At 42.6% G+C, this 20988-nt stretch overlaps 1 non-coding gene across 1 annotated transcript; it reads right to left on the minus strand.

The window, feature by feature from the left end:
• Positions 1 to 8454: 8454 nt before the first annotated feature.
• On the minus strand, positions 8455 to 8561 carry LOC113883059. Its single transcript, XR_003508545.1, has one exon. It is a non-coding gene; the product is annotated as a U6 spliceosomal RNA (small nuclear RNA).
• Between the last annotated feature and the right edge of the window lie 12427 nt (positions 8562 to 20988).

The following is a 20988-nucleotide window of genomic DNA, read 5'->3' on the forward strand; positions in this document are numbered from 1 at the left end:
TCCAAAGCCCAGGGCCTTCTGAAGCTCAAGGATGGAACAGGATCTCATTCATGTGGGCCTGCAAGGACTCCCTCCTTGACCGAATTTTAGTCGGGCTCCTCTGAGCCTCTTCTCAATTAAGCCTTGACCCTGGTCCGTTGAGTCCAGTTTTAGCCAAGAATCCTGCTAAGCCTTGATATCTGATCATCCTTGCTATCTAATCAAGTTCTTCATCTCCCATCCTTGATATCTAAGTCCTTGGTCTGCCTTTAACAAGAAGCCCATTAGGCCAGTTTAGCAAGAATGCTCTTACTCTTAATATGTAATCTAGTTACTATTAGTCATTTCCCACCCACTGACCCCATGTCTACATCTCCAGCTCTCTGCTGTACTTGGAGTTAAGCTCAGCTCTGTACTGAATTCCCTGTTCCCCACTACAGTAGCTCAATTAAATGTCTTGCCTTTCTTTAGTATTCAGTTCAGTTCAGTTCAATCGCTCAGTCATGTCCGACTCTTGGCGACCCCATGAATTGCAGCACACCAGGCCTCCCTGTCCATCACCAACTCCTGGAGTTCACTCAGACTCACGTCCATCGAGTCAGTGATGCCATCCAGCCATCTCATCCTCTGTCGTCCCCTTCTCCTCCTGCCCCCAATCCCTCCCAGCATCAGAGTCTTTTCCAATGAGGCAACTCTTCGCATGACATGGCCAAAGTACTGGAGTTTCAGCTTTAGCATTATTCCTTCCAAAGAAATCCCAGGGCTGATCTCCTTCAGAATGGACTGGTTGGATCTCCTTGCAGTCCAAGGAACTCTCAAGAGTCTTCTCCAACACCACAGTTCAAAAGCATCAATTCTTCGGCGCTCAGCCTTCTTCACAGTCCAACTCTCACATCCATACATGACCACAGGAAAAACCATAGCCTTGACGAGACAGACCTTTGTTGGCAAAGTAATGTCTCTGCTTTTGAATATGCTATCTAGGTTGGTCATAACTTTCCCTCCAAGGAGTAAGCATCTTTTAATTTCATGGCTGCAGTCACCATCTGCAGTGATTTGGGAGTCCAAAAAAATAAAGTCTGACACTGTTTCCACTGTTTCCCCATCTATTTGCCATGAAGTGATGGGACCAGATGCCATGATCTTCGTTTTCTGAATGTTGAGCTTTAAGCCAACTTTTTCACTCTCCACTTTCACTTTCATCAAGAGGCTTTTGAGTTCCTCTTCACTTTCTGCCATAAGGGTGGTATCATCAACATATCTGAGGTTATTGATATTTCTCCCGGCAATCTTGATTCCAGCTTGTGTTTCTTCCAGTCCAGTGTTTCTCATGATGTACTCTGAATATAAGTTAAATAAGCAGGGTGACAATATACAGCCTTGACGTACTCCTTTTCCTATTTGGAACCAGTCTGTTGTTCCATGTCCAGTTCTAACTGTTGCTTCCTGACCTGCATACAGATTTCTCAAGAGGCAGGTCAGATGGTCTGGTATGCCCATCTCTTTCAGAATTTTCCACGGTTTATTGTGATCCACACAGTCAAAGGCTTTGGCATAGTCAATAAAGCAAAAATAGATGTTTTTCTAGGTGAAAAAAAATGTGTTTTCTGATCAAAGGCTGGGACTGATTTTATTCAGGTGCATTTCAGTGTTCTGTGTGTGTGTGTTATATGTTTCATACAAGTGAGTTCATATTACACATATTATTTATAAATTGATTTTTTGTTTGGCAATACTTATTGCCTCTATTGAAATCAATGCATATTCATTTAGTCCATACTTTTATGATTAAAAATTGTCTGTTTTAATTTGTCAGCTTTTACTATTACAAGCAACCCTACAGTGAACATCCTCAGAGCTTCACCTTTGTGCATATCCTTACTTATCACTTTCTAAAATTGAGGTATAGTTGATTAACAATATTATATTAGTTTTGGACTTCTCAGGTGGTCCAGTGGTTAAGAATCTGCCTGCCAATGCAGGGAAAATTGGTTCGATCCCTGGTCCAGGAAGATTCCACGTGCCACGAGGCGACTAAGCCTTTGCTCCACAACTGCTGAGCCTGCTCTCCAGCGCCCTCAAACTGCAACTACTGAAGCCCGTGCACCCTAGAGCTCTTGCTGCCAACAAGAGATGCCACCTGGGTGAGAAGCCGACACATTGTAACTAGAGAGCAGGCCCCACTCAGTGCATCTAGAGAAAGCCCACACATGGCAACCAACGCCCAGCACAGCCAAAAAGTTTAATGAATTAATTTTTTTTAAATACAAGAAATTTTAAAAAATATATTAAGTTTTAAGTGTACAACTTAGTGATTTTGTGGATGACACTCCATTTATAGCTATAAAATATTGGCTATATTTCTATGTTGAATAACATATTCTTGTAGCTTATTTTTTTTGTAAGTAGTAGTTTGTACCTATTAAACCCCTAACCCCTACCTGCCCTTCCTCCCTTCCCTGTCTCCACTGGTAACCACTAGTTTATATCTGTAAGTCTCTTTCTTATTTGTTCTGTTTACTAGTTTATCTCATTTTTTAGATTCCAGACATAAGTAATAACCTACAGTATTTGTCTTCCTATGATTGACTTATTTCACTAAGCATAATATCCTCCAGGTCCAGTCATGCTGTTGCAAATGCCAAAATCTCATTCTTTTTTATGGTTGAGTAGTTCTCCACTGTGTGTGTGAATGTGTGTGTGTGTGAGTTTGTGTGTGTAAACCACATGTTCTTTATTCATTCATCTGTTGGTATTTAGGTTACTTCCATATCTTGGCTATTGTAAATCAGACTGCTGTAAATTTTGAGATGCATTCATCTTTTCAAGTTAGTTTTTTCATTCTCTTGCATACACACACACCCAGGAGTGGAACTGATGGCTCATACTGGCTGCACCAATTTACATTCCCCAAAACAGTATATAAGGGGTTCCCTTTTACCATATCCTTGCCAACAACATTTGTGGTCTTTTTGAGGATGACCATTCTCACAGGTATGAGGCGAGAGCTCATTCTGGTTTTAACTTGCATGTATCTGATGATTAGCAAAGTTCAGCATATTTTCATGTGCCTGTGGATCATCTATATGTTTTCTTTGGAAAAATATCTGTTCAGTCCCTCTGCCCGTTTTTAAGTCAGGCTCTGTGTTTTTGAGATTGAGTGTGAGCTGTTTGTATATTTGGGGTATTAAGCCCTTAGTGGTCATATCATTTGCAAATTCTTCTTCCACTCAGTAGGTTGTCTTTTCATATTGTCAATAGTTTCCTCAACTGTGCAAAGGTTTTAAGTTTAACTTGGTCCCATTTGTTTATTTTCACTTTTATTTCCTTTGCTTCAGGAGAGAGATCCAAATAAATATTGCTACAATTTCGGTCAAATAGTGTTCTACTCATGTTTTGTTCTAGGAGTTTTATAGTATCCAGTTTTATATTTAGGTCTTTAATCCATTTTGAAATTTTGTGTATATGGTATTAGATAACATTATAATTTCATTCTTTTACATGTAGCTGTCCACTTTTCCTGAACCCTGGGTCAGGAAGATGCCCTGGAGGAGGATCTTCTCAGGTGGCACAGTGGTAAAGAACCTGCCTGCCAATTCAGGAGACCTAAGAGAAGTGGGTTTGATCCCTGGGTCAGAAAGATTCCCTGGTGTAGGAAATGGCAACCCACTCCAGTATTCTTGCCTAGAAAATTTCATGGACAGAGGAGCCTGGTGGGCTACAGTCCATGGGGTCACAAAGAGTCAGACATGACTGGGCGTGCAACGCAACACAACATTTGTAGATAGTGTCGATTTTAATATTTCCTTTCCAGTGTGGATTCCTTTTATTTCTTTTTCTTATGTGATTCCTGCGGCTAGAACTCCCAATGCTATGTTAAATAAAAGTGGTGAGAGTGGGCATCCTTGTCTTGTTCTTGATCTTTGAGGAAATACTTTTGGCTTTTCACTACTGACTCTGATGTCAACAGGGCTTACCATACTTTATTATATGGTCTTTATTATATTGAGGTATGTTCCATCTATGCCTGCTTTCCGGAGGGGTTTTATAGTAAATAAATGTTGAATTTTGTCAAAGGCTTTCTCTACCTCTGTTGAAATAATCATATGACTTTATTCTTCAGTTTGTTAATTTGATGTATCACATTTTGATTTGTAGATATTGAACCATTCTTGCATCCCTAAGTTCAATCCTTTTGATCATGACCTTTTTTATGTATTACTGGATTTGGTTTCCTGATATATTTTTTGAGAATTTTTTTTAATCTATGCTCATCACTGATATTGGCCTGTAGTTTTCTTTTTTGTGTGATATCTTTGTTTGGTTTGGTATTAGGGTGATGCTGGACTCACAGAATGAGTCTGAAAATACTCTTTCCTCTGCAATTTTTTGAAATACTTTGAGAAAGATAGGTGTTAACTATTCTCTAAATATTTAGTAGAATTCACCTGATAAGTCATCTGGTCCTGGACTTTGGTTTCTTGGTTAAGTGCTGGTTCAATTTTTTTTTAACTGATAATTGATCTGTTCATATTTTGTTTTTTCCTGATTCAGTCTTGGATGATCGCACATTTCTAGGTATTTGTCCATTTCTACTAGGTTGTTCATTTTATTGGCATATTGTTGTTTGTAGTAATTTCATATGATTTGCTGCATTTGTATGATTTCAGTTGTAACTTCTCTCTTTTTTTTCATTTCTGAGTTCAGTTTAGTCACTCAGCCATGTCCAACTCTTTGTGACCCCATGGACTGCAGCATGCCAGGCTTCCCTGTCCATTACCAACTCCCAGAGCTTGTTCAAACTCATGTCCATCGAGCTGGTGATACCATCCAATCATTTATCCTCTGTTGTCCCCTTCTCCTCCTGCCTTCAATCTTTCCCAGCATCAAGGTCATTTCCAATGAGTCAGTTCTTCCCATCAGGTGGCCAAAGTATTGGAGCATCAGCTTCAGCATCAGTCCTTCCAATGAATATTCAGGATTGATTTCCTTTAGGATGGACTGGTTGGATCTCCTCACAGTCCAAGGGACTCTCAAAGAGTCTTCTCCAACACCACAGTTCAAAAGCATCAATTCTTCGGCACTCAGCTTTCTTTATAGTCCAACTCTCACATCCATACATGACTACTGGAAAAACCATAGCTTGGACTAGACAGACCTTTGTTGGCAAAGTAATGTCTCTGCTTTTTAATATGCTATTTAGGTTGATCAAAGCTTTTCTTCCAAGGATCAAGCGTCTTTTAATTTCCTGGCTGCAGTCACCATCTGTAGTGATTTTGGAGCCCCAAAATATAAAGTCTCTCACTGTTTCCATTGTTTCCCCATCTATTTTCCATGAAGTGATGGGACCATATGCCATGATCTTAGTTTTCTGAATGTTGAGTTTTAAGCCAACTTATTCACTCTCCTCTTAAGAGGCTCTTTATTTCTTTGCTTTCTGCCATAAGGGTGGTGTCATCTGCCTATCTGAGGTTATTGATATTTCTCCCAGCAATCTTGATTCCAGCTTGTGCTTCATCCAGCCTGGCATTTCACATGATGTACTCTGCATAGAAGTTAAACAAGCAGGCGGATAATATACAGCCTTGGTGTACTCCTTTCCCGATTTGGAACCAGTCTGTTGTTTCATGTCCTCTTCTACCTGTTGCTTCTTGACCTACACACAGATTTCTCAGGAGGAAGGTAAGGTGGTCTGGTATTCCCATCTCTTTAAGAATCTTCCTCAGTTTGTTGTGATTTGGGCCCTTTCTCTTTTTTTCTTTATGAGTCTGGCTAAAGATTTATCACTCTTTTTTATCTTTTCTAAGAACCAGCTCTTAGTTTCATTGATAGTTTTTTTTCTTTTTCCTTTTTTAGTCTCTAATCCATTTATTTCTGCCCTGATTTTTGTGATTTATGTCCTTCTACTAACTTTGGATATTGTTTATTCTGCTTTTCCTACGTTCTTTAGCTATAAAGTTAGGTTGTTTATTTCAGATTTCTCTTATTTCCTGAGGTAAGCTTGTATCACTATAAATTTCCCTCTTACACTGCTTTTGCTAGGTCGCATAGATTCACACTATTGAGTTTTTGTTTCATTTGTCTCCAGCTGTTTTTTTACTTCCTCTTTGAGGTCTTCAGTGATCCATCCGTTGTTTAGTAACATATTGTTTAGCCTCCGTGTGTTTGCATTTTTTGCAGTTTTTTTATTATAGTTGATTTCTATAAGTGTTGTGGTTGGAAAAGATGCATAATATGATTTCAGTTTTCACAAATTTATTGAGGCTTGTTTTGTGGCCTAGCATATCCTTAAGAATGTTCCATATGTTCTTGATAAAAATGTGTATTCTGCTGCTTTTGGTTGGAATGTTCTATATGTATCTAGAATGTTCTTTATGTATCTATTAATCCATCTGATATAATGTGCCATTTAAGGCCACTTTTTCCTTATTGCTTCTCTATTTGGGTGACCTGTCCATTGATTTCAGTGGAATGTTAAAGTCCTTTACTATTATTGTGTTATAGTTGGTCTTTCCTACATCCATTAATATTTGCCTTATATACTAAGTAGTCCTATGTTGGGTCCATATATATTTAGAATTGTTATATCTTCTTAAATTGATCCCTTGATCATTACACAGTGTCCTTCTTTGTCTCTTTTATAGTCTTAATTTTAAATTCTATTTCAGCTGATATAAGTATTGCTACTCCAACTTTTTAAAATTTACATTTACATGGAATACTTCTTCCTACTCCCTCATTTTCAGTCTGTTTGTGTCTCTAAATCTGAAGTGACTTTCTTTTAGGTAGTATATGTATATGTCTTGTTTTCATTCAGCCACCATATGTCTTTTGACTGGGGTATTGAGTCAATTTACATTTAAAGTAACTTTTGAGACATATATGCTTACTGAGACATATATATAAATTATTTTGGGATTGCTTTGGTAGTTCTTTTCTGTTCCTTTCTTCTTCTTTAATTTCTTCCCTTTTGATTTGATGACTATTTTTGTGTTGTGTTTGAATTCCTTTTTCTTTTCTGTGTGTGTGTTATAGATTTTTGGCTTCTGATTACCATGAAGTTTATACATAGCAATCTATATATATGTGTGTATGCATGTGCGATTGTTTTAAGTTGCTAATCACTTAGTTTCAGATGCATTTTAACAAACCTGCATTGTAACTCTTATCTCCTCATGATCTCTGTTTTTGACATCATATTTTGCATCTTTTTGTTTTGTGTATTCCTCAACTGCTCATTGTAGATACAAATGGTTTTACTTTCTTATTTTAACGTTCCTACTAGCTTTGTACATGGTTGATTTACTAACTTTACTTTATATTTGCCTTTCTCTATAAGATTTTTCTTTTCATAATCTTCATGTTTCTAGTTGTGGCCATTTATTTTTCACTTAGAGAAGTTTCTTTAACATTCCTTGTAAAGCTAACTTGGTAGTGTTGAACTTTTTAGTTCTTGTTTATCTGTAAAACTTTTGATCTTGCCAATAAATCTGAATAAGAGGTTTACCTGGTAAAGTATTCTTGGTTGTAGAATTTTCCCCTTAATCACCTTAAATATATCATGCCACTCCCTTCTGGCCTGCTAAGTTTCTGCTGAAAAATCAACTGACAACCTTGTATGTGACTTGTTGCCTCTCCCTGGCTGCTTTTAACATTCTCTCTTTATCTTTAATTTTTGCCACTTTAATGATAATGCATTGATGTGGTCCCCTTTGGATTGCTTTTAATTATTTCTTGAGAATAAATGTGGGAAATGAAATTACTGGGTCAAAATATATACACATCTGTAAGATTAGATGCATGTATGTGCTCACTCAGTCGTTCTGACTCTCTGTGGCCCCATGGACTGTAGCCCACGAAGCTTCTCTAACCATGGAATCTTCCAGGCAAGAATACTGGAGTGGGGTGCCATTTCCTACTCCAAGGAGTCTTCCTGATCCAGGGATCAAACCCACATCCCTTTCATCTCCTGCATTGGCAGGCAGATTCTTTCCCACTAGAGCCACCTGGGAAACGCTAAAGATTAGATAGCTGTTGTCAAATTGCCTGCCAAAATAACATACCAGTGTGCATTCCTGCAGTACCTAAGAGTGTCCAAGAGTTCACTATATAGAGAGTAAATAAATGGGAAAATATCAGCTTAATTAATAATTTCAAAATGTAGATTAAAACAGGAAGCTTGGCAAAGATCAATTATTTTTCTTTTAATGTATCAATCTAGATGTCTGTGCCAAACTTCTTGTTTTAATTTAAATTTTTAAATTATTAATGAGGCTGCTATTTTTCCATAAGATTTTTGGCCATAAACATTTTTCCTTTGTTAATTGCTTATTTGTGCACTTGGCCCATTTCCTAATGAGTTGTTCATTTTCCCCTCTATTTTTGTAACAGCTCTTCACATAGTGAGGATGTTCGTCCCTTGACTGTCTCATATATTACAGATATTTTTACCATTTTGCCATTAGCTTTTTTAAAAAAAATATGAAACACTTCATGAATTTGTGTGTCATCCTTGCACAGGGGCCATGCTGATCTTTTCTGTATTGTTCCAATTTTAGTATATGTGCTGCTAAAGTGAGCACAGCTTTTAAATTTTGTTTGTATTGATGTCTTTAATATTCTTGATTACAAAGGAATATATCATCTCTGTACATTTATAATGATCACAATTATACCAGGTTAAAAAAATTCAATCTACCATCACATCCACAAAACAGAAGAATTTTACTTTTCTCCCCAGAAATACCCACATTTAATAATTTGTTAATGACTTTCCAAACCCTTTCTATGCATTTCTGTTATGGTTTGTTTTGATGTACAGAGGTTTGTTTGTTTGGTTCTTAGTTACTTATTTTTGGCTGTGCTGAGTCTTCACTGCTGCGTGGGCTTCTCACTAGTTGTGGCAAACAAGGGCTGCTGTCCAGTTTCAGTGAGCCGGCTTCTTATTGTGATAGCTTCCCTTGTTGCCAGAGCACGGGCTCTAGGGCCCACAGGCTTCAGTGGGATCAAACCCGAGTCTCCTGCATTGGCAGGCAGATTCTTTACCACTGAGCCACCAGGGAAGCCTTGTTTTGATGTATAGAAGTTTTCAACTCTGATTAGTTATTCACTTCTTAAGATTTGATTAAGACGTTACCTACTCTATGACTTTGTCATATTAGAAACACCTTTCTGATTACCAAATATGCACAAATATTCACCCATATTTCCTCCCAATGTGTTTATGGTTTCACATATATATCTTTAATGAATCTTGAACTTACTTTGCTTTTTTCCAAATACATGGATATGCTGCTGCTGCTGCTGCTGCTAAGTCACCTCAGTCTTGTCCAACTCTGTGCGACCCCAGAGACGGCAGCCCACCAGGTCCCACCATCCCTGGGATTCTCCAGGCAAGAACACTGGAGTGGGTTGCCATTTCCTTCTCCAATGCATGAAAGTGAAAAGTGGAAGTGAAGTCGCTCAGTTGTGTCTGACCCTCAGCGACCCCATGGACTGCAGCCTTCCAGGCTCCTCCATCCATGGGATTTTCCAGGCAGGAGTACTGGAGTGGGGTGCCATTGCCTTCTCCAACATGGATTATGATGGGTACTTTAAAAAAAAACACATCCCAGAATAAAGGGAAATGTACAAAGTTAAGAATTTTCAAAGTTGCTCAAGAAATAGGAGTATGGTATAGCTGTAGTACAGAAGACTGATATGGGAAAAATAGAAGATACCGCTGAAAGAGTAGGTAATTTAAGATCAAGGAGGAATTTGAGGTTGAAGGCAAGGAGGCCAGGAGGAGGTCTGAAAGACCTGGGGACAGGAAGTATCTAACCAGAGCCATCCTTAGAGCGATGTGAGCAGGTGCACTGGGACAGGGAAATGTGAGATGGCCAGCACAGAGGGTCAGGTGCCCACAACTAAGATGTAAACTAGATCAGAGGTAGTGGGGACAGAGAGGGGGTGATGACTGTTAGATACCCGGAAGAGTATACAGGACTTGAGAGGTGGCCGAATATAAAGAAGGGAGTCTGCTGTGTGGTCATGAGGACAAAGACCACTCGTCATTTGGAGGGGGTTGTTCTGCTCTACACAGCTCTTCTCTCTCTGTTTTCTCAAGTAGGTTGAAGAGGTTTTCCCTTCTTCATTTTACAGATGGGAAAACCAAGGCTGGGCAGGACAGGCGGAGAAGGCAATGGCACCCCACTCCAGTACTCTTGCCTGGAAAATCCCATGGACAGAGGAGCCTGGTAGGCTGCAGTCCATGGGGTCGCTAAGAGTCGGACACGACTGAGCGACTTCACTTCCACTTTTCCCTTTCATGCACGGGAGAAGGAAATGGCAACCCACTCCAGTGTTCTTGCCTGGAGAATCCCAGGGACAGGGGAGCCTCGTGGGCTGCCGTCTCTGGGGTCGCACAGAGTCGGACACGACTGAAGCGACTTAGCAGCAGCAGCAGGGCAGGACAGGACTTACCCCAGAGAGTCAGGCCCTTTGTGGCCCAATCTGGGTGGAAATGCAGGCAGCCAGGCTCTGGAGCTCCGTTATTTCTCACTGAATATGGGCTAACTCACTTCACCTGTGTGCACAGGTCGGGGGTGGTGGGGTGGGTGATGAGGGTGCGAGCGCCTGTGTGTCCATGTGTTCCATGGGCGTGTGGAAGAGGCGTGTAACACACGCACCAGCTGGGTTTCTCTCCCAGGAGCTGGTGACGGGCACCAGTGCTCCCTGGATGGCTTCCTCTTCCCAAACAAACATTCATATGACACAATGTCTGAAAGCTCAGAAGACTTCCTGTCTCCATCGGGCCAAAGCCCTGCCTGCTGCAAGCCTGGGGCCACTGGAACTATCTCCAGCCCTCTACTGCCCTCCACCCTCAGTCTCCAGCTCCAGGACTCATGAAACGCCATGAGCTCACTATGCCTGGCCTGCTTGGCACCAGCTACATGAAGAGGCTGGACATTCTTCTGCCAAAGAAAACCCAGTGGCTGGGCCAGCAACCTGGACTTTCTCCAACAGGCTAGTTCAGCCACACTTCACCTCAAGGTTCCATCCCCTCCAGGGCGTCTGCTACTCCCATCAGGGCCCCAATCTAAGGAACGCTGAATAGGCCCCACCTTTACCAAAAAGGGAGTCATTTTTCCCAGGGGCTAGTACCTTCTCTTCCAGTTGCAGGATAAGCCAGCAACAGTGCACAGAGTGAAAGGAGGCCTGGCGGTCTTTAACCAACAGTAATCTATTCATTCTTTGAGGCCCAGTTGATTTGTCATTCACTCAGTGACTTCTTACCCACATTTCACCCAAAAGTGCTAATTAATTGCTTCTCTGGGCCTAGACAGCATATTAAAAAGCAGAGACATCACTTTGTCAACAAAGGTCGGTCTAGTCAAGGCTATGGTTTTTCCAGTGGTCATGTATGGATGTGAGAGTTGGACTGTGAATAAAGCTGAGAGCTGAAGAATTGATGCTTTTGAACTGTGATGTTGGAGAAGACTCTTGAGAGTCCCTAGGACTGCAAGGAGATCCAACCAGTCCATCCTAAAGGAGATCAGTCCTGGGTGTTCATTGGAAGGACTGATGCTGAAGCTGAAACTCCAATACTTTGGCCACCTCATGCAAAGAGTTGACTCACTGGAAAAGACTCTGATGCTGAGAGGGATTGGGGGCAGGAGGAGAAGGGGACGACAGAGGATGAGATGGTTGGATGGCATCACCGACTCAATGGACATGGGTTTAGGTGGACTCCGGGAGTTGGTGATGGACAGGGAGGCCTGGCGTGCTATGGTTCATGGGGTCACAAACAGTCGGACACGACTGAGCGACTGAACTGAACTGAACTGAACTGGGCTCCCATAGCAAGTGTGTGCGGTGTTATAGCCTTCGTTGCCTCAGAAGCAAATAGGTTCCATCTTTTGTGCCAATTCTGATTGACGGGTAGTGATTACCTGATGGCTGTGTCAAGAAGGATGCTGAGACCATATGCAAACTAACAGAAAATTTACCATCACTCTATAGGAAAGGCAGGTGTGTGGGTGGCAGCCAGGTACCATGCAACTATGTCTGCCAACCAAGACTGCCACACTGCATTGCCCTCTATCCCCACAGTGGTCTCCAATCACCATCTGAGCAGTCTGGGTACAGGACTACATTCGCTCACCTTTGTATCTCCAGTGCCTAGCACCGTGCCTGGCTCTTAGTAGGTGGTCAAGATATATTTTGCTGAGTGAATAGCTGGTTTGAAGTTTCCATAATCTTTCCCATAGAGTGAAGAAGAAGATGAACCCACTCTGGCTGTAGACAAGAGGGAATTAGGTAACCTTGACCCTCCCTCTGGCTCACGGGGAGGCCACTCCTTCTCTGGACACTTGAGTGTCTCCAGTCATCTTACAGGAATCTTATTGTCATCATGTCCAATAAGGCCTTGTGCCCAGCTCGTCTTCATATTATTAACTTCAAGTTACTTTAATGCACAGTGTACCGAGCAGGTTGGCTCCCTTAGGCATTTAGTAATTCCTGATCAAACGAATTAATGTATCTTCTACTGTCTACCTGCCACTTCTTCTTCTGTTTGCAGGAAAGTGCGCCACCCACTGTTCATTTTAACATCTGGTAGCAAATGAATCACCAGGTTACATAGTTGTGCTTTGTTGCCTCTTACCAAGCAGGGACTGTCTTAACTGAGTTTATGAATAGTAACCGAATCATAGAATTCTAAATTGGAATCCACCAAACATTTTCAAGCTTATTTTAAAGCTGAGGAAACTCAGACACTAATTATTGACAGAGTTGCTGTCCCCTCTCATCACTTCACTTTCACATTCATTCACTCAGTAATTTTTTCAGAGTGAATATTTAACAAAAAACACATATTACAGGTTGTTTTTGCAAGAACACAGAGCAAACTGTACTTCCTAATGTTTTGATATCTCATTTGTATTTCTGTGATCTTTTAGACAAGACCAACTTTATGTATTTTTTGTGTGTATAAATGTTTGTAACTCCTTTATTTGTAATACAAAAAAACTAGAGAAAACTCAAATGTCCATCAACAGGTGAAAGAATAAGCAGATGTCTGTATATCCATGCAATGAAATGCTACTCTGCAACTGAAAGGAACATATGACTGAAACATGCAACAAAACTGATGAATCTCACAAACATTCTGCTGAGCGAAAGAGGCGGGAAGCAAAAGAATGCATGCTACATCATTCCCTTTATATACCATTTTAGAAAAAGCCAACTATAGTGAAAGGAAGCAGGTCAGTGATGACCTAGAGTTAGGGGTACTAGATAGCAAGAATTAATATAATTCTATAGTAACTAACAGCATGCTATAGGTAAAACTTCAGATAAACAGATGAGTAAAATAGACAGCCAAGAAAGAGTTCCACACAACCATTAACTTGCTTTACGGCAGAGGCACTGCTACTATTACTACTCAATGGTGGAAAGATAACTCTAGGCCAAGCGGATTTCCATATGCAAAAATTAACCTTGACCTCTAGTTCACATCATATACAAACTACCTCACATCATACACAAACATTAATTCTAGAGAAAAATATAAGAGTTTTTTCATTATATTCAAGGAGACAAATTTTTCTTAATAAAGTACAAAAAACACTAACCAAAAAAGGTTGCGTTGATAAATTTTACTTCATTGAGCCAAGAATATCTTTTAATCAAAAGATAAGATAAAATAGAGTGAAAGGATTGGCCAAATTGGGAGAAGATATGTATATATTCTGACTAATATCCAGAGCATATAAAAAGCTCTATTATGAGTATGAAAAAGTTAGACAAGCCAATTTTTTAAAAAATAATGAACATGCAGAATAGACATACAGAAAGGTGCTCTCGATATCATTACGAATCAGGGATATACATCTACACTTTGCTCCTCCCAATAGAAATGACTAAAATTAAAAGTACTGATAATCCTGTTAGTGAGAATGTGAAGCAACTTCAACTCTCACACACTGATGGCAGAAGTGTAAATCTGATGCTACCACTTTGGAATATACTTTGGCTCTGACAATGCACATCCCTGTAAAATTCTGTCAAGGAGTACACTTGAAATTTGTGCATTTTCCCACCTGTAAATTACATCTCAATAAACAAGAAAAATCATAAAAATGAAAGAAGACAGACAATAGGAGAAATCCAAACACAAAATATATATTTGGCCATATGAAGGAATTAGTACTAATTCTGCAGACGTGAAATAGCATTGTAGTCATGTAGACAAAACTAACTTTAAATGTAGGTAAAATTAGCAGGACCACCCACCAGGTTCAGTCCAAATTCCTCCCCTAACCATACATAGCCCTTTAGTAAGAAATTTACCAACAACCTAACACATGTCTTAACCAAGTATCACCAGTTATGCAAAAGAGGTAGAAAACACAGCCCATGCCCTCCAAGTACTTTTCTCTGCAACTATCTAGAGCTTTAAACAGTCTCTGTAGGTTGTCAAGGGGCTTCCCAGGTGGCTCAGTGGTAAAGAACCCACCTGCCAATGCAGGAGATATAAGAGACCCGGGTTTGATCCCTGGGTCAGGAAGATCCCTTGGAGGAGGGCACGGCAACCCACTCCAGTATTTCTGCCTGGAGCATCCTATGGACGGGCTACAGTCCATCAGGTCACAAAGAACTGGACACAACTAAAGCAACCATGCACACATACACATATGTGTGTGTGTGTGTAATGAGAAATATAACTTACATACACATTTGTAAACAAAGAATACTCAATATCACCCCATTCCCTCTTCAGCACTCCTGGGCTCAGGAACAAAGCCCTGATAGACTCGGGGTTTACTTAGTTTTGTGGGGTGTGACCACACTGAATGGCCTTAGGAAGCACAGATTCTGAGTACTTCCATGTAATTTTGGAAGGACTTCTGTGTCCATTTTTACTGCAAACTGTTGGCTATCGTTTCATTTTGCTTGTCTTCCTGCTTTTCACTGTTTTTATTCAGGGCTCTTCAAGAAAGCCACTCTGGGTAAACCCTTGGCCACTGTTTTCCTCCAGCCTTTCTCTGCCTCTTTGCCTTTAGAACAGGTCATTTACTGGATCCCCCTGAAGACCAGCATCATGGGCGTTGGATGTGTGCAGCTGTTCATAACAGATCTCACACTCGGTTCAACGTTCTGCTGTAGCTGTCCTGACACTCTCAGTAACTTTGTCTTTGAATTTGTGTGTTATAAGTTAACATCCAATGGGGTGATGGAGACTGGGCATGAGAGGGGAGATATGGTAAGTATGTGTCCTCTGCTCTTTGCTCCCATTTACATGTAGTGTTAGCTGGACCCACTGTGCAGCTCCATGACACGCTCAGCTTGCCCTCTCTTTGTGTCTGGCTGAACTCCCGTGTATCATGGGCCCACAGGAATTCTGTGCTCACGTGCCATGTCTGCATGGCTACAACAGCCCTGAAAGGCCACTCTTTCCATTCGAACCAGAACTTGCTTCAAATACAGAAAGACAACAATGGCAATTCTAAGAAACACAAATGACCAAAGAACCAATCATATCCTTTTTTTTTTAAATATTGCATCTCTGTATTAGTCAACCAGTTCTGCTGAAAACAATGACATAAAAAGAAAAGAAAAGAAAAGGCAACCCCAATTCCTTTCCCTTTAAGTCCTTCCTTAAAGGACTTAAAAGACTGACAAGTTCAGTCATGTCCAACTCTTTTGCAACCCCATGGACTGTAGTTCATCAGGCTCCTCTGCCCATGGGGATACTCCAGGCAAGAATACTGGCATGAGTTGCCATATCCTCCTCCAGGGGATCTTCCCAACCTAGGGATCGAACCCAGGTCTGCATTGCAGGCAAATTCTTTACTGTCTGAGCCACCAGGGAAGCCAAAGAATACAGGAGTACACAGCCTATCCCTTCTCCAGGGGATCTTTCCAACCCAGGAATTGAACTGGGGTCTCCTGCATTGCAGGCAGACTTTTTACAAGCTGAACTACCAGGGAAGCCCCCAGATGCTTTTATATTTATGTTTAAAACTGGCTTTGTGTATTCACAATAGCCAAAAGCTGGAGATAACCCATGTGTCTAACCCACATTCACCCATGGATGAGTGAGGAACCCAGAGATGCTAAACTCATAGAGACAGAGGGTAGAGCGGTGTTGCCAGGGTCTGGGAGGAGAGCAGAGTCGGGAGGTAGTGTTCAGGGGTACAGAGTCTCAGCTTTGCAAGATGAAAGGCGTTCACAATGGATGGTGGTGTTGGCTGTACAACACTGTAAATGTCCTGAAGCCCACTGAACTGTGCATTTAAATGGTTAAAATGGTGTTACATTATGTATATTTGACCCCAATTAAAAGATAAGTGAGTGAATGAATAAAAACTGGCACAATATAAAGATGAATAGCAAAAGTCATACTAATCACTTAAATGTTTAATTTCTCTTATGATGACACAAACTAACAAATTCAAAAATAAAAATGAATTAAGAGAGAGCACAGAAGAAAGGAAAAAGCTTCGCATTTTAGTACCTTTAACTGCATTTGCATTTTGTACTGGGCCCTGCAGAGTAGGACCTGGTCCTGTCCTCAGCCTCCTGTCAACAGCTCAGTCCCCACGCCCTGGTTCCTTCCTCTGCACCTATATTGGCCACTTGAGAGAAATAGTCTCTCCTTTTCCCTCTTTTTCTCAAAATTATTTCTTTCTTTGGCTGCGCTGGGTCTTAGTTGCAGCATGTGGGATCTAGTTCCCTGACCAAAGATGGAACCTGGGCCCCCTGCGTCGGGAGCTCAGAGTCTTAGCCACCAGACCACCAGGGACGTTCCTCCTTTTCCCTCTTATTTCTCTTCCATTCTCATTCTCCCTCCCTCCTGCCCTTCCTTTTTAAACCAAGGGCAAGAGAGTTGCTATCACATCTCTCCACTTATTTTCCTTGACGTATTCACCTCCTTCCTCGCACCCCTCATCCCTCACTGAGCCGGCCCAAAGCAGCCTTGATCTCTGTACAAAACCCACTCCCTCCACTTGCAACAACCCCCTTCTCCTCTTGCATCCTGAAGCCGAAGCCCTTTGTCCTGGAGCCCCCCAGACCGCTTCCTCTGTCCTCCTGCCTCCTCCCAGCTTCAGTCATCCCTGTGAGATCCCAGCCACTTGGAGCCGACCATTGTTCTTCTTTGGACTCCCCTAGATTCAAACGGGGTCATCCAGAAACACCTTTCTTTAAAAAGAGCAGATGAGCAACCCAAATGTCCATCAATAGACAAATGGATAAACACAATGTGGTCTGTACATACAATGGAATTATTATCCAGCTGTTAAGCGGAAGGAAATTCTGACCCGTGCTGCAGCATGGATGAACCCTGAAGGCCTTATGCAAAGTGAAGTATGTCAGACACAAAAGAACCAGTACTATATAATTCCCCTGATACAAGGTTCCTAGAGCAGGCAAGTTCATCCCAACAGAAAGTGGAATTGTGGTTGCCAGGGACTATGCGGTGGGAGAAATTAAGAATTATTTTTTGGTTCCAGACATGGATGTGGCAAGTACATACAACATGATGAAGGTACTTAATGCCATTGAACTGTATACTTTAAAATGATTAAAGCAGTAAAATTTATGTTATATACATTTTAACCACAATTCTAAAAGAAAGGACAGGTAGGAATGCTAATCTGTGGCCCTGTCTCTTTACCATTTCCCTTCTCCACCTAGAGGTATGTGTGTCCTGGAGAAAAGGAAAGATGATTTATGCCCTCAGTTCAAGACTGGACAGGAAAAAAGACAGAGCAAATGAAGGCGAGGATGTGGTGTCGTTTATCAAGCTTATGGTGCCAGTTGAAGGGTTGTTTTCAGAGAATCACTTGAGGGCTCTCTGCTGATGGCAGAATAGAGCTGGATATTCAGGGAGGGGAAATGACTCACCGGGTCCTCCCAGGTCGTGGGTGGCAAGGACAGCGCTGGAGTCAGGGCAGCCTGGCTCCCAGACCAGGGCTCTTTCCTCTCCAATGAAGCCTCCATGTGGTTGCAGCCATGTGAAGACGGCATCTGAGTCAGCAACTACAACGAAACGAAGTAGGGACTCCAAGGAAAGTATTCACAGAGGAGCCGTGGGCTCAACTTCCCAGAACTGGACCAGAGGAGACTCGGATGAACAGCTACGAAGCGTATAAGGCAAGGGGCCCGGAACTGGCAACCGGGGTGGACATAACAGTGCACCAGACAACACGGCGGCACCCTGGGCTGTGTTTCTGTCGTGAGCACCACTGTCGTTTGGCTCAGGACTGTTCAGGCATAGTGGGACTTCTAGCATCTCCAGTCCTGCCCTCTAAATTCCATAAGCGCCCCCTGGTCACTGTGATTACACTATGCACCCGACACACTTTCAAATGCCATCGGGGGGTGGGTACCACTCCTAGCTAACTTCTATGGGTCTATGTTTTAGGCCATGTATGCAGGGCGGGAGGCTTCATGGGCAAGCGACCAGAACAGTCACCTGGGGCCCTCCACTCCGGGGCCCTCCACTCCAAAGGGTCCTGCACGAGGGGTTTAATGCTCCAAGGGTACCATCTTGAAATTCTTCATCCTTCTCCCCTTGAGCCTGTGGGACTGTCCACAAACAACCGAGAATGTGCTGAGGACTTGGGGCTTCTGTTCTTGTGCAATGCCACCTCCTGCTGCCTCCCCGGGATGGGTTCTTCGCCATCCACCCCGTGACCCTGGCATCTCAGATTCCACTCAGTTTCACCCTCCACACCCTCATCACTCGACCCCATCACATTGGTGGGGGAGGAAGAGGGGTCACGTTCTATATTGCCCTCCACTCCCCAGCAGAGATCAAGTCAAGCTGAAGGTTGAGTGCAGGCCCCTTGGCCTCTCCAGACAGGACAAGGCAGTGACCATCACTGCCCTGGGCTGGCAGTACCACGGCACATTGCGGGGTGGCTCAGCAAGAGGCCCTTGCTCACCCTCAATGCAGGTACCCAGCTTCTCTTTGGCTATTCTCTTTTAGGGTTTGCCCATCTACCTGTGGGTTGGGCGGGTGGAGGCCCATAGGAAGGCAGACTGATTCTACTCCCAGCTGGGACCCTGCATTTTACACGGAACCCACAAGTTACAGGACCAGCTCTGCACCAACAATAGTGTCAGCAGTGGACACAGATGTGGGGATGATTTCAGAAAACGGTTTGATGTAGACTCCATGGTTCCCTCGGGGCTCAGTGGTAAAGAATCTGCCTGCCGATGCAGGAGACACGAGTGAGATCCCTGGGTCGGGAAGATCCCCTGGAGAAGGAAATGGCAACCCACTTCAGTATTCTTGCCTGGAGAACCCCATGGACGAGGAGCCTGGCAAGTCATGGGATTGCAGAACAGTCAGCCACGACTCAGCGACTAAATAACAACAACAACCATGGGTTTTAGTGACTGATTACATGTGGAGGGGAAGGGAGGATTTTAAGACACTCTGCCCCATTTTTAGCCCAGAAATGGAGAAAGATCAGTTTGTTTGAAGGAGGTATAAAAAAAAAAAGGGAGAAATAACACATCTATTCTGAAACATATTTATTTTGAGATTATTGTAGAGACAGCCAGAAAGCATTTGGAAGTCAAAAGAAACAGATTTGTGAGTTGTATGTGTGTGGATGGTATTTGAAGTTATAGGAACAAGAGAGAAGGGCCAGGACAAGATGTGGTGGCTGGAGGAGGGGCAAAGATGCTGCAGGGACACAAAGTGAGATTCAGACAGAAACGCAGGCACTGAATTCGGTCACTAGAAAGTCACCAAGTACCTTAGACTGCACTGTCCAATACAGTTGCCACTAGCCATATGTAGCAATTAAGTTATGGTTAAACTTAAGTAAAATGTAAAATCCAGTCCCACAAGCCACACTGCATGTCCTCAGTAGCCACATGTGCCTAGAGGTTACCACACTGGGCCACTCAGAATAGAACACCCTCACAGAATGCCCTATTGAACAGCACAGCCTTATAGCAGGTTCTGGGGAGCGCAAGAGCAGAGGCAAGCTCACAATGGGCAAAAACGTGGGGAGAGGTGAGGCTGAGGGTGATCAGTTTGGAATGTAGGTTCCTGATCGCCAAGCCCAGAGGCACTGGCTTGCCCAGATGCAGCTGTGAGGTACACTGAGAACTGAAACCTTCAAATGAGATGCTTCTATGGGAATCCTGGTGGAGAAAATTGTACTCTCCAGACTTCTTTAGGAAGAACACAGAATTTCGTAAGAATTTCCCTTGGGGTAGAAATTTAGGAGGTGAGTTGGCTCACAGGTGACGTACCTGCCCTGCTGAAGGGGACAGAATATCTTGGGGTACAGGCAAGGGAGCCGTGCGGAGGGAAGCAGAGTGCGGAGCAGGGGTAACAGGGGGAGATGGGCACAGCTGGACAACGTGCTGGGACAGTCCTCCCTTTAACCCTCCACATCTTCAGGAAACGTCCATGAAAACCACAAAATCCCGTGTTGGTGGGGTTCTTGTGGGAAGCAGAGAAAGTACAATGTTGACCACTTAGATATCACTTGAAGACCACAAAGTCAGGTTCTAGCCAAGTTCATTCAGATCCCCAAGGGGCACTCATAAAACAGTGTATTCTAAAAGAGTTTAGGATGCAGGTTTAACTTTTTCTTGATTTTTAACATGCATCTAAAGAGCAAGCCCTATGTTTTCAAAAATAATAATCAGATGTCTATAAATGTATGAATATCTAAAGCAACAAAATTAAATATTTATTAAACCTGGCTCAGATCTGTCCATCCTCATGCATGTCAGAGATAAGAGCCCTCCAGAGGTGTGAGGAATCCAGAGCCACTTACAGACCTGGAGTGCTTATCAAGGGGTTTTGAAAGTTATACCTGGGCATTGCCACCTCTTTGAGATGGAAACTTCATGTAAACGGCACTTTCCTTCTGTCTGTGACTGCAGCCACCCTCCCCTCCCTGCATCCCTAGGGCCCTGTACACGTACCTACTTCGTCCCCTGCAGAGCATCTGAGCCAAGATGGTCTGGCGGGTGTGATGAGGGTGGAGGGTT

Source organism: Bos indicus x Bos taurus, chromosome 24 (genome assembly GCF_003369695.1).
Source record: "Bos indicus x Bos taurus breed Angus x Brahman F1 hybrid chromosome 24, Bos_hybrid_MaternalHap_v2.0, whole genome shotgun sequence".
Lineage (NCBI taxonomy): Eukaryota > Metazoa > Chordata > Mammalia > Artiodactyla > Bovidae > Bos > Bos indicus x Bos taurus.